The sequence below is a fragment of the Dermacentor albipictus genome, chromosome 1 (genome assembly GCF_038994185.2).
Source record: "Dermacentor albipictus isolate Rhodes 1998 colony chromosome 1, USDA_Dalb.pri_finalv2, whole genome shotgun sequence".
NCBI lineage: Eukaryota > Metazoa > Arthropoda > Arachnida > Ixodida > Ixodidae > Dermacentor > Dermacentor albipictus.
In genome coordinates this window covers 222950048-222967711 of record NC_091821.1, presented here as the reverse complement: position 1 = coordinate 222967711, position 17664 = coordinate 222950048, and the positions used below count along the sequence as shown (strand labels likewise).

The window sequence follows — 17664 nt, the reverse complement described above, 5'->3', positions numbered from 1 at the left end:
TCGTTGACATAGTTTCATAACGCGCTCTTGTTCTCGCTTCTACTATACGGAATGTTTTACGGCGAGCGATCGCTCGGGCTTGTTGATTTTCGCATAATAGTTTAGGTGCGTAAAGAAGGAAGCTACACCATGTATTAACTTGATATTGAGCTACCACTAAGCGGATTGTGTATGTTGGGCAGCCAGTGTGGTAGATCTCATTTCGTGGCGCTTGATCCGGCCGCGATGAATGCTGCGCCGCATGTGTAGTGAAATTCTCGTGACACGCTTTACGTATATATCTCGAAATTGTGTTAGCATCAAGAATGTTCTGACAGACACGTATAGTTAAATAACTGCTAACGTACTCGGATGAAAGGCCGTGTTTGCGGGGCATGCATCAGCAGTGTGTGCACTGCCGTTTTCGCATTGTTTTTAAGGTAGCAGTATTTTTAGGGTTTCTGGCAACCAATCTAAATAATTTTGGGAAGTTACAGCAAGCAAAACACGAGACTTGAAGAAATGTCAAGCGAAAATCTCTAGATTCACCCAATCTATTTATATGCAACCACAAACGCTTTTCGAGCATGAAACCTGCGATAAGCTCAGTCACTCGCAGCTTCGCAACTTAGCCGAAAATATTGGAGCACAATAAATTAGTCGCTCCGGGAAGCACCTTTACACGTTTCAGACTGAAAGCATTGCGTTTGACGGTAGTTGGAAGATTTGTTTTTTGTCTCTTTTTTAAACAGTTTAGCAGCAGAAGTTATCTTTCGAGCTATATGAAAAGCGTTAAGCGCCTTTCGATGCTTCGGGGTTATGCAGTTTACGTGCTCTTAATCTTTAGGCAGCTGCTGGCGCAGATTCGCATTGTGCCAGTCGTGCACGGTATGAAGCCCTTGTCGTGCGCAATAAGTGTTCCGGTTTTCATTACTGTTGCATGTAGTGCCGTCATCTTGGACAGACTGCATACTATATGCGCTGTACAAAAGAATAAAGAGCCAGATTATCAATTTGGTGGTCTTTTCTTAGTAGATAACGCACAGATTATTCAAATAATTCAGTGAACATTGCATTTGTTCTACCCTTATTAACACACCTAAGAGATCGTAACATGTTTTAGTTGATAAGTGACCTGATCAGTACGCCCCCATTCATGCGCATTCTACTGAAAGTGTGGCAAATGTATTCATCTCGAAGTATGAGAAAAGAGACAATGCAGACTGTTCTAAGCGGAAATAAATTGCAAATGTTAACGTGATTGTTCAAAACTGCAGTCAGTATGCTGAGCATGTTCGATCGGCACGGGCACATTGCTTTAACACCTGAAAAATGTGCACAGTCCAGCAGGGTATCTTTGTTTCAACAATTATTATTATAGGAATCGTTTGGGATTCTCACATTTCTTTCATTTTTATGAGTACACTGTGTGTCACATGAACCTGTCTTGAAACGAAGCGTACCGTTGCTAACACCGGCTACCATTATGGTTGTCTAACTGCTTATCATACTATAATATAACGAAACATCATAATGGTACTGATTAATATTGCCATGTAGTCTTTAGTCATAGGTAAACAAAGTTAACTAGAGGCATAAGTGGTGAGAGCAAATTATATAGAAAACTACTATTGAACCGTAAAAATAACTCATTGTATAAGTTTTCCCTCAAATTGTTGCATTTGTTTTACGCGTGTCTCTGTGTCTTCAGTGCTGTACTCTTGTGGCCATCAATTACGAACTTGCCGAAGCCCTTGTCAGCTTTATTAAACAAGGGATTCAAGTCAGTTGCATCTAATACTACATGTTAAGTGACTGACGTGTTATTCGTTTTATCTAAATATTATGGACTGGCACTACTTGGCAAGCATTAAACCATAGTATTTTTTATTGCACTTAAGCTGCAGGCGTCATAGATTGCCAGAAAATTTTCATGAAGACAGCCAGGAAAGGCTTGGAAAAAGATCGGGAAACTTTAAATTGGCCACATAGGTATGCTGTCTTGTTACATGTCAGTTTCCAGAAAGTCTCTGTGTTAAATATATTTTTAAAACGTTTCACTTCATAAAAATTGAAGGAAATTGGTTCTATTTATTGAAAAAAAAAGAAAGTTAAGCAGACTGACAAGGCATTTCTTACTCAATACGTTTTTTTTTTTGCGTTAACTAAACGTCCTGAACCTCGATAGCCTAGAAAAAATTTTCATCTTTCAAAGCACCTTAAATAATTTACTGTGATAGAATTCATTCGAACTATACTATCAGGTCTGTTTCCTAGGAGGTGCATATCTGTCGTGCCATGACACAAAGTGCTCGTGTGGTATTTCGGGTGCTCATGTGGTATACCTAACTTGGAAACCTGTTAGCATGCCCAAGAGGCCTCATTACCTGCAAGAAATTAAGGTACCATATCAATACAATCAACCCATCCGCCATCTGTTGAAGTTATGGCCAATGACCCATTCATTTAAAAGTATGAGAAATACATTTCAATGTGTACTAAGCAAAATAAATTACAATCTTAGGCATGACACTGGGAATATACCAGTCACGTCTCCTGAAAACATCCCTCTGCACGGGCATACTTAACTACCAGCCAAAAAAACTGTACAGACAGCCCAACTGGGTAACGTTTCCGCAATAAATATAGGGACCATTTGGGATAAGTACATTAATGCATCATATATGAACTTGTCATAAAAGGGAACATACTGTTGCTGACACGAGCAGCAGTTGTGACTGTTTAATTGTTCCCCATACCATGCAATAGAACATTGCATAAAGGTACTGATTTGTATTGACAAGCAGCCATTAGTCATAGTTAAACCGCATTAAGTATTGACTTAGATGGTTTGAGTAAATATATTCAGCTGCTTAATGAACACACAAAGAATACACATCTGTTATTTTTGCCTCATATTGCTGCATGTACTTATTTGCAGCATACACCTGCAGCACCTTTGGGACTAATGACACAAAGGTCAAGGCCAGCCTGGCGACCATGCTTGCCAAGGAGTAGTGTAAATATTTAATCTGTTTCCATAATAGCATAAGACAAGAATTTAAGGAATTCATGTACTATATCGAGCAATAAAAACGGTTAATGTATTGCCGGTGCATTTGTTTTATTTTTTGCACTGCATGATTCAGCACTAAATAAATTCTTTCTGTTTATGCAACATATATGAAAGTACAGCTGGTTCAGGAGCTTTATTAATCTACTAACGGTAATGCATAAGTGCAGATGAGATGAAAAGGAACAGGTGCACATGCATAATATCTGCATTCCATGCATTTCATATCTATAAAATGAAATGAAATACATTCAAAACGTTTTGCTACCGCATGTAATGAAAAATGTAAACTAACTTGTAGATAGCCGCTATGGAGTTATGGCCTTATACACTCTTTGTAGACTTGTCTATAAAATGTCTGTGTCTAGAGTGTCTATAAATTAATGAAAATGCATGTTTGTTGGCAAGTGTATGCAGAATGTCATAGAAAACATGTATTGGATTATAAAGTTCTGTTTTTGTAGACTGAAGTCTATATATAGAATGTCTATAGTATATATACATTTGTCTGTAGACATTCCATAGACTTCAGTCTACAAAAGTAGAACTGTAAGCCTATACACTTGCCCATAGACATTATGCAGACAACTGTCTACAAACATGAATTTTAATTAATCCATTGCTTAAATGATATTGCGCGACATAAAAAACGACACGGACGTGAAAGAAGACGACACACCAAGCGCAAACTTTCAACTAAGTTTATTGTGCCACTGCGTCATTTTATACATGGCATGCACGTAAGTCGCGCATGCGCTTACACGGAAATGAAGTGCGAAATCATGTAACATGGTTACGTGTCGTGTGATGCCGCGTCCAAGTAACGTAATTCTTTTTCTGTGAGAGCTAGAGACGGGAAGCTGACACACGCATCACCCAATTTCGCGATCATCTGTGCTTCAGATATCTCACGGATGAGCTGCGTGCTGCCACGGGAAACAATCGTACATTGATCCTCAAGAGGTTTGCACCCATGATCGCGACAGTGGATCGCAAAGAACTCAGAATCTGTGATTGAATTTTTGAAGTCACATTCTGACCGTGGTCTTCAGGCGTTTTCCATTGATGTAAAGGATCTTTATTATTCCTTGCCGCATAGAAGCGTACTGTCCTGTGTTGAGCAATGTATAGATAAGTATGGTGCTGTTTCCTTCCAGAATGAGGCCGGCATGTCTTGCAGTCAATTTTTAGAACTTTTACAGATTTATCTTAATTCCACCTTTATCACTTGGGATAACCAATGTTTTTTGCAGAAGAGCGGAGTTTGTATTGGCTCTTGCATTGCTCCCATTCTTAGTGACTTGTTTTTATCCTGTTTAGACCATGACATTTCTTTACAAGTGCAAGGCACTGCAGTTTTTAAAACATTTAGATACGTTGATGACTTTTTAATTTTCATTGACTGCTCTTCTGATGCCTTCATTCTGGAAGCTAAGAAAGCGTTAGAAACGTTTCAGAAGTGCTTAGCCCCCCTTCAAACTACTCATGAGATGCCGGCAGATAGGTCTCTTCGTTTTCTTGATCTTCGCCTGAATTTTCAGGACTGCCACACGTGTTGGTCGTACGAGCCGCGAGCCAACAAACCACTTCTGCCGTATACGTCCGCACATTCTAAGCTTGTTAAGCGGGCCATTAATCAGTTTGTGCTTCAAGAATGCCCTTAGCAAGTCTTGCTGCCATGTTGTGGACGTAAGCTTAGAAGCGCAAACTTTACGGTTGTCCTTGGCTGGATATCCCAGGGTGGTGCTAGTGTCTGTCGCGGAACGCATCTTAAGAGAAGCGCGATCCAGTACGCAAAAGTCAGTTGCCGATGCCCCTCCTGGCACACGCCCTAAAGTTAGTGTCATACCTTACATGCACGGGATTTCCCACAACTTGAAAAAGATTGCCCAAAGAGCGAATGTAAGAGTTGTTTTTTCTGCTCCCGACAAGCTCGGCAGGCTTTGCAGGCTGACGGATCCAAATGCCGTCCCTTCCGATAAATGCAGAAAGCATCACCGAAAAAAGTTTGTCGAGTGTGTACACCGGGTGGTGTACAGCCTTCCGCTTTCTTGTGGCAAGAAATACATAGGACAAACTGGGCGTTGCCTCAATGATCGGCTCCGTGAGCACAGCAACAATGTTAAAAACGGCTCTGGCGGTTTCTTGGCGATCCACTGTCGCGATCATGGGTGCAAACCTCTTGAGGATCAATGTACGATTGTTTCCCGTGGCAGCACGCAGCTCATCCGTGAGATATCTGAAGCACAGATGATCGCGAAATTGGGTGATGCGTGTGTCAGCTTCCCGTCTCTAGCTCTCACAGAAAAAGAATTACGTTACTTGGACGCGGCATCACACGACACGTAACCATGTTACATGATTTCGCACTTCATTTCCATGTAAGCGCATGTGCGATTTACGTGCATGCCATGTATAAAATGACGCAGTGGCACAATAAACTTAGTTGAAAGTTTGCGCTTGGTGTGTCGTCTTCTTTCACGTCCGTGTCGTTTTTTATGTCGCGCAATATCATTTAAGCAATGGATTACCAACTTGCCCGGAATGCTGCTCTCATTAATTAATCCATAGACACTCTAGACTCAGACTTTTTATAGACTAGTCCATAAAAAGTGTATGGCCATAAGTCTATAGGCAGTCTATAGACAGTCTATAGACTTAGACTTTTTATAGAATAGTCTATAAAAAGTGTATGGCCATAAGTCTACATACAGTCTATAGACAGTGTATAGACAGTCTATAGACTCAGACTTTTTATAGACTAGTCTATAAAAAGTGTGCGGCCATAAGTCTATAGACTGTCTATAGACTAGTCTAAAGAAATGTCTATAGACAGTCTATAAACTCAGACTTTTTATAGACCAGTCTATAAAAAGTGTGCGGCCATAAATCTATAGACTGTCTATAGACCAGTCTAAAGAAATGACTATAGACAGTCTATAGACTTCTTAGACAAATGTCTATGGACTGTCTATGGACTTTGTATAAAAATTTTTGTAAGGGTGGTGTCTGTCTGTCATTTTAATTAATCTTTAAGGCACACTTGCACTGTATCTCATCGTACTTTTCGAGGGTTTCTGTCTGCTGAACACGATCAATTGAAATACGTATAATTGAGCTAAGAATGAGTGCTTTTGTGCCTCCCCCCCACCCCCGACATTGTTACGCCTCGTGAGGGCCATCTTCACGACGATGAGTATGGCGCAATATGCGAAGAAATGTGGGGATGTGCGAAATTTTGAGTTCAGAAACCCCATGGCTGGCGCGAACGCTCCCCCCGACAAAGACAACGACGTTTAATCAACGGGCAAAGAAAATGACTTCTGGAAGGTCCCCTTCGGCAACTTGGATTGGGCATTACGCTTCCTGTGGTACTATATCTTGGGGCGTCAGCGCTAGCAAACTGCTATAAGAATGTATGTGATGCCATATTTAATTTTATATGCAGCAAAGATAATGTCTTGTTAATTTTATCGTTTTTATTTCCCCTCAACATGAAAATAAGAATATTAACTTCACATTTTAAAATAATATACCCTGAAAATTGATAATAATGATTTGTATTCATTTAATAGCTCATTCTCAATTTACAAAATTCCATTTCAGTATTCTTCCCTGTTTACCTACTGCTGCCCAATTAATGGCCGGTCCACCATACAGTCTAAAAACAGTTTGCACCCTTTGGGGTGTAGATTTGTCCCACAACAATAATCGTCATCTGCCTTGCTTGCGTTTCCTTTCTTGAAAACTCGGCGCTCGTTACTTTCCTGTCGAAAATGCTCTGTCATGCTGATAACGCGCATGCCGTTCGTGACTGGGAAGTACCGGGCTCGCCGCGTTAAAAAAAGGAAACGCGGGCAAGACAGATTACGATTATTGTTGTGGGACAAATATACACCCCAAAGGGTGCAACTGTTTTTATAGTGTAGTGGATTGAGCCATACCTACAGGCACCAAACCAAACCAAACTACTGAGCCTTGTGAGTCTCGTGACCTAGCTAGTTTATGGCTCAGTTCATATGATCTTCATCACCATACGGAACGACCCGAGGTTCAATCCCAGTAAGGTAATAGACGGATTATGTCTTAAGCAGAGGAGCGAGCGCGCTCATGTATACGCACGTAGCTGTACGCATGGTATCTCCAGTGCACACGTACGAATGCGTAGATTGTGTCGCGAGGTCGCGAGCGCCGAGCAGCACGCAAGCCTAGCGTCGTATATCTGCGTCCTTTGGATATGACGTCACCTTAAATTTTCTTTGAACGAAAATGTCGCCTTATCACACAGACGGCTTTTACATCTATTTATAAAACGACCTGGTTTGATCTGCAGACGCCGGGGTGGGTGAAATGTTTATTCGTGCTCGAAGGGGCCTTTGCAGAGTAATGATGGAAGTGTAAGATTTATATGCGCGACCATGAACAAATATTTATCTAAAGAGACAGCTGTGCCCCGTTCTATAGCAAGAAAAACTTTTGATTCTTGAAGCATCATGTCGACATCATAGCTTGTTAGGCAGCGTAAGCCCAGGAAAATAAACCACGGAACAGCCGACTAACTCGCAGTCACAACAAGCAACGTCATGTCTAGTCTGGCCATTGGTTTAATAATAATAATATTTGGGGTTTTACGTGCCAAAACCACTTTCTGATTATGAGGCACGCCGTAGTGGAGGACTCCGGAAATTTCGACCACCTGGGGTTCTTTAACGTGCACCTAAATCTAAGCACACGGGTGTTTTCGCATTTCGCCCCCATCGAAATGCGGCCGCCGTGGCCGGGATTCGATCCCGCGACCTCGTGCTCAGCAGCCCAACACCATAGCCACTGAGCAACCACGGCGGGTGCCATTGGTTTGAAATGTGAAAAGCGAAGTTAGCTTCTATAGCAGTGGCACTTGTTGACGCGATCTGCAGCAGCCGCTGTATTGCTCTTCAAACCAACGTACAGTAAGCACTTACAAATGCGAACAGTCAGGCGCACCTTCCTAAAGATCGCGTCATCAATGCCAAGGAGAAAGCGACTACCAAGCAAACACAACGTAATTTTCTTTTTCGCTTGAGTGAAATCACAGTCCCATTTTTCTGTCACCATACTAATGCATACACTGATGCCGCCAAAACTGTGGTTTAAGTGAACATCGCTCACCAGAAGTTGACTGGGGACATTATTGAACTCAGGTCCGAAATATCCAGTAAGCAATGTCTCCGAATGCAATAATTTTTTTCTCAAGAAAGCCAGGCAACAACTATCACTTGTAGCACTTCAAAGAAAAAAATAAATAATGGTGTCATGGAACAACTGAAATTCTCTTTATCCTTTATATTATGAAATAATTTAAAAGAATAGTGCCGGGACAAGGAAAATGATTCGATTACAGTGTTTTATTTAAAAGCCATTGATGAACTGAGGACATGCTCGCAGTAAATACCGTCACTTAGGCCACATAAGCATAAAAGAAGCGTCAAGCGCAGAACCAGGTGATTGCACAATACTTAGGCAAGCTGCTTATTTGGACGTGTATGTTATGAAGGAAGTAACCTTCAGCACTTTGATGGCTTTAGGTTTTGTGCAACGTGGCTCAGAATACAAGCTTGAAATAAATAAGTAATAAATAGAACAGTTTGCTACGTAGCAGCTCGACGCTTAACTGTGATATTATACTAAACCAGCGCATTCCCTCGTTGTACTGGAGTACTCTTGCTGAAAAGAGAAAAAAAGAAATTGCTCGGCCTTGTTTCAGTGGACAAGTTTTGCTCTTCAAATCACAGCTTATAAAATGCTCCCTCCGAGCAGTGCCGCTACTGAAGAGAGCGCCACATCTCGCCTAGGGAATGATATACTTGATGGAGCGCACTTTGTGGTCGTAAGGGCCGTAGCGGTTTTACGACAAGCTCATAGGTCGGCCCGACAAGCCTGCGGGGACGGGGAGGCTCGGAGCATCGCCCATAAACTCACTTCCCGCGCCGCCGCTGAGCGAGCTAGGAAGCATGGGGTTCGTTGCCGTGAGCGGGCCACGCACGTAAGCGGCATCATATCGTTCCCAATGCATATGCATGGCCCAGTGCGAGCACTGCGGCGCACGTCCGCGCCGCCCCCGCACGTGGAATGGGGCAATTGAAGCGCAGGGGACGCAACCTCGATGGTCCGGCCAACTCGGCATGGAGCGTGCGCGCGGATGAATGCGCGCCGAGGCGATGCCGTCTCCTCCTCGGCGATCGCGTTTAATGGTGTACAACTATGGTCCTTCGCGCTCGCCCTGCCCGCAGCGGGCGCGCGGTAATCTCGTCCGAGACGTTGCACGTTTCGCCGGCGCGGCGTAACTGCGTGGACGAAATCGCCTGGAAATGTCTTTGAAACAGTAAATCTGAATCCCCCCCCCCCAGTGGCCGCCGCTTGTAAACTTCTTGAAGGTACGGCTGCGAGTGAAGCGCGCGCCAGTAGCGGTGAGAACGGTTATGCTTGAAACGCAATAAAGCTCCAGCGTACAACCCTTAAAGTTCGGGTTTTGTTGTTTCTCGTCGCAGAAACTGTGCGTTTAAGATGAGTTTGGGACTGCCCCGTCTAAAACCCTCGTAACGTCTGTATAACGTCTGTGTTTCGAAAACATCAACGGAACTTGTGTTTTTGATTATATCGTTAACTAGTATCATCGCTAAACAGGATTAGAAAGAACTACTGTATAGTACGTAGCGTGCCTTGGTACCGCATATATAAGAAGAAAAAAAACTATATTTTCTTTCTGTTACGTACGTGCTTATTGAGTGGCTTACAGAGTATAGAGCACGAATAATCTGCGTGCGCTTTGTTGTTTTCACGTAGTTTGACGTTTCCTTTGCGGTACTACAACGTAATCTGTCAGACGCCTCAATAATTATTTTGACGACTATAGCTTGCTTCATATAAAGTTTACAAACGGTTTTTATAAACCGAATATCCTTGACAGACGTCCCCTAACAGCATGCACAGTGCTTAGACCCATCCTCATGCCCTGATAAGCAGAGGCGTGCCGTCAGTGCCCATCACGACTTTTTTACTGTATACGCTAATGTATATGACTGCCTATGAGTGATATTAACTGATTCGTTTGCTCTGTACTGTGCCTCTTGTTCTTCAACGTACTAAGATCGTGGTCGTGCTGTCCCTCGAGGTCAAATTTATATGTTATATTAATGCTGCGTCATTGTGGCCAATACATATCGTAAGAAAAAACAGTGGTCATACAAGAAATGTAATTGATTTAAGATGCACAAGATAACAAGGCATATCGCAATATCAGCGAGGATGGAAATGCAAACCAACTGAAGAGACCCAAGTCACGACGTCACTCTTTAGAAAAATGTTTCCGCAGCTGATCATGGAATGATTGATGGTCACAGATGGATGCGATAGAGTCGGGACGATCATTCCAAAGAGCAATGGCACGCGGAAGTGCCGATGAATTGAAGGCTTGAGTCCTTCCGTGCATGCGCTTTATGCTAAATTGATTATGTAGTCGACGCGAAATGTGTGAAGGTGCTTCCAGAGGTAATGGAGACGGCCTGGTGCTGTAACTATATTTATGAAATAGGCATAAAAGATCAATGGAACGACGAAAATCCAATGGTTCGAGAAAGATATCAAGTTTGATCTGCGTTATGTTCGAATGGGGACTCTAGTTCTGCGTAATAAAACGAGTGGCTCCATTTTGTACAGATTCTAGCATGTATGTATGTATGTATGTATGTATGTATGTATGTATGTATGTATGTATGTATGTATGTATGTATGTATGTATGTATGTATGTATGTATGTATGTATGTATGTATGTATGTATGTATGTATGTATGTATGTATGTATGTATGTATGTATGTATGTATGTATGTATGTATGTATGTATGTATGTATGTATGTATGTATGTATGTATGTATGTATGTATGTATGTATGTATGTATGTATGTATGTATGTATGTATGTATGTATGTATGTATGTATGTATGTATGTATGTATGTATGTATGTATGTATGTATGTATGTATGTATGTATGTATGTATACACAGGCCTGGAGTGCGGCCTGATCCCGGTGACCAGAACCGGTAACGCACTCCCTCACCAGAGCAGGATTGGCCACCCTGGTGCAGTACTTGGCCACAACCTCCTATATGAATGCAACAATTAAACCCCGGCCCTCAGTCCCCAGCAGCTGCGAAGCAATTGACCACGGTGGTGGTCGGACCTGCGACGCAGCAGAGGGGGCTTAAAATCCCTGGGTCCGGACAGGCCGCCATTGGAATCTGAACCTGGCAACGTTTAACGCTAGAACGTTCTCTAGTGAGGCGAGGCTAGCAGTGCTATTGGAGGAATTAGAGGGCAGTAAATCGGATATAATAGGGCTCAGTGAAGTTAGGAGGAGAAAAGTAGCATATACAGTGCTAAAAAGCGGGCACGTCCTGTGCTACCGGGGCTTAGCGGAATTCATACATACAGGAATTCTATAGCATTAACGAAAGGGTGGCAGGTCTTCTTGTGAAACTTAATAAGAGGTACAAATTGAAGGTCGTACGGGTCTACGCTCCTACATCCATTCATGATGACCAGGAAGTCGAAAGCTTCTTTGAAGACGTGGAATCGGCCATGGGTAAAGTCAAAACAAAATACACTATACTGATGGGCGACTTCAACGCCAGGGTAGGTAAGAAGCAGGCTGGAGACAAGTCAGTGGGAAAATATGGCATATGTTCTAGAAATAGCAGGGGAAAGTTATTAGTAGAGTTTGCAGAACGGAATAATATGCGGATAATGAATACCTTCTTCCGCAAGCGGGATAGCCGAAAGTGGACATGGGGTAGACCAAATGGCGAGACTAGAAATGAAATAGACTTCATACTCTGCGCTAACCCTGGCATCATACAAGATGAAGACGTGCTCGGCAAGGTGCACTGCATGTGACCATAGGATGGTAAGAACTCGAGTTAGCCTAGACTTGAGGAGGGAACGGAAGAAACTGGTACATCAGAAGCCGATCAATGAGTTAGCGGTAATAGGGAAAATAGAGGAATTCCGGATCAAGCTACAGAACAGGTATTCGGATTTAACTCAGGAAGAGGACCTTAGTGTTGAAGCAATGAACGATAATCTGATGGGCATCATTAAGGAGTGTGCAATAGAAGTCGGTGGTAACTTCGTGAGACAGGATACCAGTAAGCTATCGCAGGAGACGAAAGATCTGATTAAGAAGCGCCAATGTATGAAAGCCTCTAACCCTACAGCTAGAATAGAACTGGCAGAACTTTCCAAGTTAATCAGCAAGCGTAAGTCAGCTGTCATAAGGAAGTATAATATGGATAGAAGTGAACATGCTCTCAAGAACGGAGTTGGAGGCGGAAGCCTAAAGCAGTGAAGAAGAAACTAGGAATAGGCAAGAATCATATGTATGCATTAAGAGACAATGCCGGCAATATCATTACTAATATGGACAAGATAGTTCAAGTGGCTGAGGAGTTCTATACACATGTATACAGTACCAGTGGCAACCACGACGATAATGGAAGAGGGAATAGTCTAGAGGAATTTGACATCCCACAAGTAACGCCGGAAGAAGTAAAGAAAGCCTTGGGAGCTATGGGGGAAGACAGCTGGGGAGGATAAGGTTATAGCAGACTTGTTGAAAGATGGCGGGCAGATTGTTCGAGAAAAACTGGCCACCCTGTATACGCAATGCCTCATGACCTCGAGCGTACCGGAACCTTGGAAAAACGCCAACATAATCTTAATCCATCAGAAAGGGGACGCCAAAGAGTTGAAAAATTATAGACCGATCAGCTTACTGTCCGTTGCCTACAAAGTATTTACCAAGGTAATTGCAAATGGAATCAGGAACACCTTATACTTCTCTCAACCAAAGGACCAGGCAAGATTACGTAAAGGCTACTCAACAATAGACCATATTCATACTATCAATCAGGTGATAGACAAATGTGCGGAAGATAACCAACCCTTATGTATAGCTTGCATTGATTACGAGAAAGCGTTTGATTCAGTCGAAACCTCAGCAGTACTGCAGGCATTACGGAATCGGGGAGTAGACGAGCCGTATGTAAAAATACTGAAATATATCCGCGCTAGTCCTCCATAATGAAAGCAACAAAATCCCAATAAAGAAGGGCATCAGGCAGGGGGGTACGATCTCTCCAATATTATTCACAGCGTGTTTACACGAGGTATTCAGAGACCTGGATTGGGAAGAATTGGGGATGAAAGTTAATGGAGAATACCTTAGTAGCTTACGATTCGCTGATGATATTGCTTTGCTTAGCAACTTAGGGGACCAATTGCAATGCATGCTCACTGACCTGGACAGGCAAAGCAGAAGGGTGGGTCTGAAAATTAATCTGCGGAAAACTAATGTTTAACAGTCTCGGAAGAGAACAACAGTTTACGATAGGTAGCGAGGCACTGGAAGTGGTAAGGGAATACATCTACTTAGGGCAGGTAGTGACCACGGATCCGGATCATGAGACTGAAATAATCAAAAGAATAAGAATGGGCTGGGGTGCGTTCGGTAGGCGTTCTTAGATCATGAACAGCAGGTTGCCATTATGCCTCAAAATAAAAGTGTATAACAGCTCTGTCTTACCAGTACTCACCTACGGGGCAGTAACCTGGAGGCTTACGAAAAGGGTGCTACTTAAATTGAGGACGCAACGAGTTATGGAAAGAAAAATTATGGGTGTAACGTTAAGGGATAAGAAGAGGGCAGATTGGCACTGAGAGAACAAACGCGAGTTAATGACATCTTAGTTGAAATCAAGAAAAAGAAATGGGCATGGGCAGGACATGTAATGAGGAGGGAAGATAACCAATGGTCATTAAGGGTTATGGGCTGGATTCCAAGCGAAGGGAAGCGTAGCAGGGGCCGGCAGAAAGTTAGGTGGGCAGATGAGATTAAGAAGTTTGCAGGGACAACATGACCACAATTAGTACATGACCGGGGGAGTTAGAGAAGTATGGGAGAGGTCTTTGCCCTGCAGTGGGCATAACCAGGCTAATTATTATTATTATTATTATTATTATTATTATTATTATTATTATTATTATTATTATTATGTGCGCTGCATGATCAGATCGAATCCCTCCCGCCAAGCCATTAAATGTTCGGTTAAGTTACGCCTGAACCCGACTGAAAACCGCCAAGTGCCAGCTGCTACACTATTATCCAGGTGCGACCACAGTAGGGTGGCTTACTCAATTTAAGAAACAGACACACAGCTTTTACCAGAGCAAAAGTTGACCTTCCTCCAACACTCTAAAAAAGTTTGCACCCTTTGGGGTGTATATCTGCCACACAACGATAATCGTCATCTGCCTTGATGCGTTTCCTTTCTTGAAAACGTCGCGCCCGCTACTTTCCTGTCGGGAATGCTATGTCATGCTGATAACGATCATGCCGTTCGTTACTGGGAAGTACCGTGCTCGCTGCGTTAAAGAAAGGAAAAGCATCAAGGCAGATGACGATTATTGTTGTGTGGCAGATATACACTCTAAAGGGTGCAAACTTTTTTTTAGAGTGAAGCGTACGAGGAATGAACGCTAGCCAGGAGGCGCTACGTTAGCTTGAGCGCGCAACTAAATTATGCTGACACTAAGCTAAGGAGGCCACAAATGCGGCACGCCATTTTCAACGGTAGCAGACGTGCGCCTGTATATACGCAGTGCTATACCGCCCGCGCGCCAAGTCCAACCGAGCATAGAGTTCCCAACAAAAATTACAAGAGGGAGCTCTGGCGCGGTAATCGTTCAGCTGTCATAGGAATGATGATTACAACTTGTATTTGTCTACGTGCTTGTGACCTCAAACGTTCTTGTGATGTTGTTTATTACACTTTGTTTCCAAATTTTCAAGCACTCGTAGTTTTCTCAACTCCGTACGACAATTAGACCATGCCAACATATGTAATAACTGCAAATTATTGCATTCATAACACAATATTTTGTTGAAAGTGGTCAATTTGCAAAGTGACAAAAGCCGTTTGACGCCAGAAGGATGAAGTTTATGCAAAACGTACGCACTGTCAATCATTCCCATACTGGCTGAACCGCCATACTTGCAGCTCTCGTAGACACTACACCGCCAGGGTTCCCTCTCGTAATTTTTCTAGGAAGCTCTCTGCAGCCAAGCTCTGTCCATGGCCCTGCGTTGTGCGATGAGCGCATGCGCTTAACGTTCAAGCACACCGGTGCCCAGTTAGGCCTGAAGCTGGGAACATGTGCCTCAAGGTGAGCGGTGAACTTACCGATCCGAAGTCACAATATATTCTGAAATCTGTTCCCTCCACTCGCTTGGCTGTGTGTCGGCGCTGCAGTTGGCAGGCGAAGTTTCAATGCTGGTTGCCGATAGCACTGTCCGCCCTCTTTTCTTCACCTCCCCTTCCGCTCCCCAACCTTCCTGTAATAAACAGGGTGTACCACCTAGCATGCACCAAATTTTGAATAAGTAGCGAAAAACGCTCGTTTGCTTAGGGTTAAGGTGCACCTTAAAGAACGTGAGGTCGTCAAAATTATTCAGCAGTTCTCCCCCACTGTATACGGCGTGCCTGGTTGGTTTTTGGTTCGTATATTAATCGTGATTCTGGCAGTTAATATGTCCGAAGCTATTTTTTTAGTGCTGCATTAGAAACTCGCTGCTGGCGAACTGCGTACCTAACTTTGTGGCTGCATTGATTTGACGGGGCCTTTATCTTGTCTAGCGCTAAATTGCCGCTAATGGCAGGCTTCGCTTCTGGCCTGGGCATGGGACAGTTTGTTATAGCGATATGCACCCTGCGAAAGCCAAGTTGTCAGGAACCGCGGCGCAGACAATTAAAGCCGCGTCAGGCCAACAGAAGCAGCGGCACGAATGCAGCATCCACCTCTGAAAAGAGGCTATATTTCATATTTATGACAAGACTGACCATTGCATACAAATTGTTAGTTCGTTCGCTGTGTGTTTTAGAGCAGCAGTATTTTCGCACGTGAGTGGGATGGCGCGCTGGCTTTTCCTTTATAATATTATTCTTTAAAGTTTAGCACGCTTTCGCTTAAACGACCGTAAACGAGTGTAATAAGGGTCACATATGAATCACACACAGCAAACAACTCAAGCTGGTGTTTTCAAATGCGCTAGATAGTGACACAGTGGCCGTAAAACCATTCTTCAAAGCTTACGTTCGTTAATAATTGCTGACGGGTAAGTAAATAAAACAATAAATTACGTGAATCTCGCGTACTGTGGAAATCTGCGGACGCGAAATATTTTTCGTATAGATGTTTATGCTAGGGCTAAATGAGTCGAGGTTATGTGGTGTGACCTTAAAGGAGATCCTGAACCACCCCTCGGGCTTGGTGAAAAAACGCAGTGCGTGGATAGGAAACGCTGCTGTGAACATCTCAGCAAAATTTTGCTGTCATGCGCGGGGCGTGAGCTCACAAGCGGGCGTCGAGGACACCTTTTTCTCAAATACTCTCTTTTCAGACGAGGGCTTCTCGTCACCTGATTCGAAACTGCCAGTGGCTTGCATATATCGTCATATGCAAGATTCGCACAGATGGCTGCTATTGGCTCATAACTGACATCAATAGTGGTTGGATCGGGGCGCTTCTTCCTGCTGTTACTGTGTATATTTATTGAAATAGTTTAATAAACAGGCTGAGGAAAGCAACAATCTGCGTTGCAAATTTCGATAAGAGTTACGTACTTCCGGAAGAAGCCGACTATCGTCTGCTCACACTCGGGAGCGGCCACTGACGTAGGAATTAAACTTTGGCCGCACTGCTTATAAGTGTAATATCCATTCGGTTTCGCTAATGTCGACTAGATTTGAACGCTCATCTAGCCTTTAAACCACGCGAAAAGTAAAGTAAGAGCACACGTACGCTTGCAGCACGCATTCACTAATTTCGCTAATTTCGACTAGTTTTGAACGCGCAACTAGCCTGTAACAACGCGAAAGGTATATAAGGTCAGACCACACGTACGGTTGCCTGCGCGCATCCACTCCTGGCCGCTCCTGGCTAGACGTATTGGCAGGCATCGCTTCGTATTAAGGTGTAAGCCTTTAGTGGCTCATGAGTGTCCGGGCGCAGTCCGTGGTGGACGCAGGAAAGCGGCGATCACCGGCGAGGGCAGCAAGAAGAGGCGCCATGCCAGTAGCGATGTGCGAGTGGGCGCGTGGTAAAGCGCGCGTGGGGGTGCGCGCACATCGGCGACAAACCTTGCAGCCATATCGCTGTGATTGCATCCCATGTTCGCGGCCACGGCAACGTCCGTTCGCAGAACAGTTCAGACAACAGCAACAAAGGCAGTCATAGATAGGTTTTCGGCTATTGCAGTTTAGCTCAGCAAAGTGCCCATAGATTTTTGAGCTAGTGATAGCGCTTCAAAATGCGAAAGTTGGATGTCGCTACTATTCGTTGTTCAAAGTGGTGCAGAACAAAGCCGGTCTGCGCCACCTAGTACGGCCATACTGGAGCCCATGAGCGCGAGCACGTACTCCAGCCCTGTCGTGCTCAAAGCAAACATTGCGCTTGCGCACTACAGTTGCGCCAAATGTAATGCGATAGCATTATCACGATTGGTCCACCCACGCCTTTA

General features: G+C 43.7%; 1 long non-coding RNA gene across 1 annotated transcript in view; it reads right to left on the bottom strand.

Moving 5' to 3' along the window:
* Positions 1–17182, bottom strand: part of LOC139056393 (uncharacterized) — an 81548-nt gene extending 64366 nt beyond the window's left edge. Inside the window, exons 1-2 of the long non-coding RNA XR_011512336.1 lie at positions 17049–17182; positions 15329–15480 (exon numbers count right to left, since the gene is read on the bottom strand). This is a non-coding gene — a long non-coding RNA (uncharacterized lncRNA). The remainder of the gene's footprint in view (positions 1–15328; positions 15481–17048) is intronic.
* Positions 17183–17664: the final 482 nt, after the last annotated feature.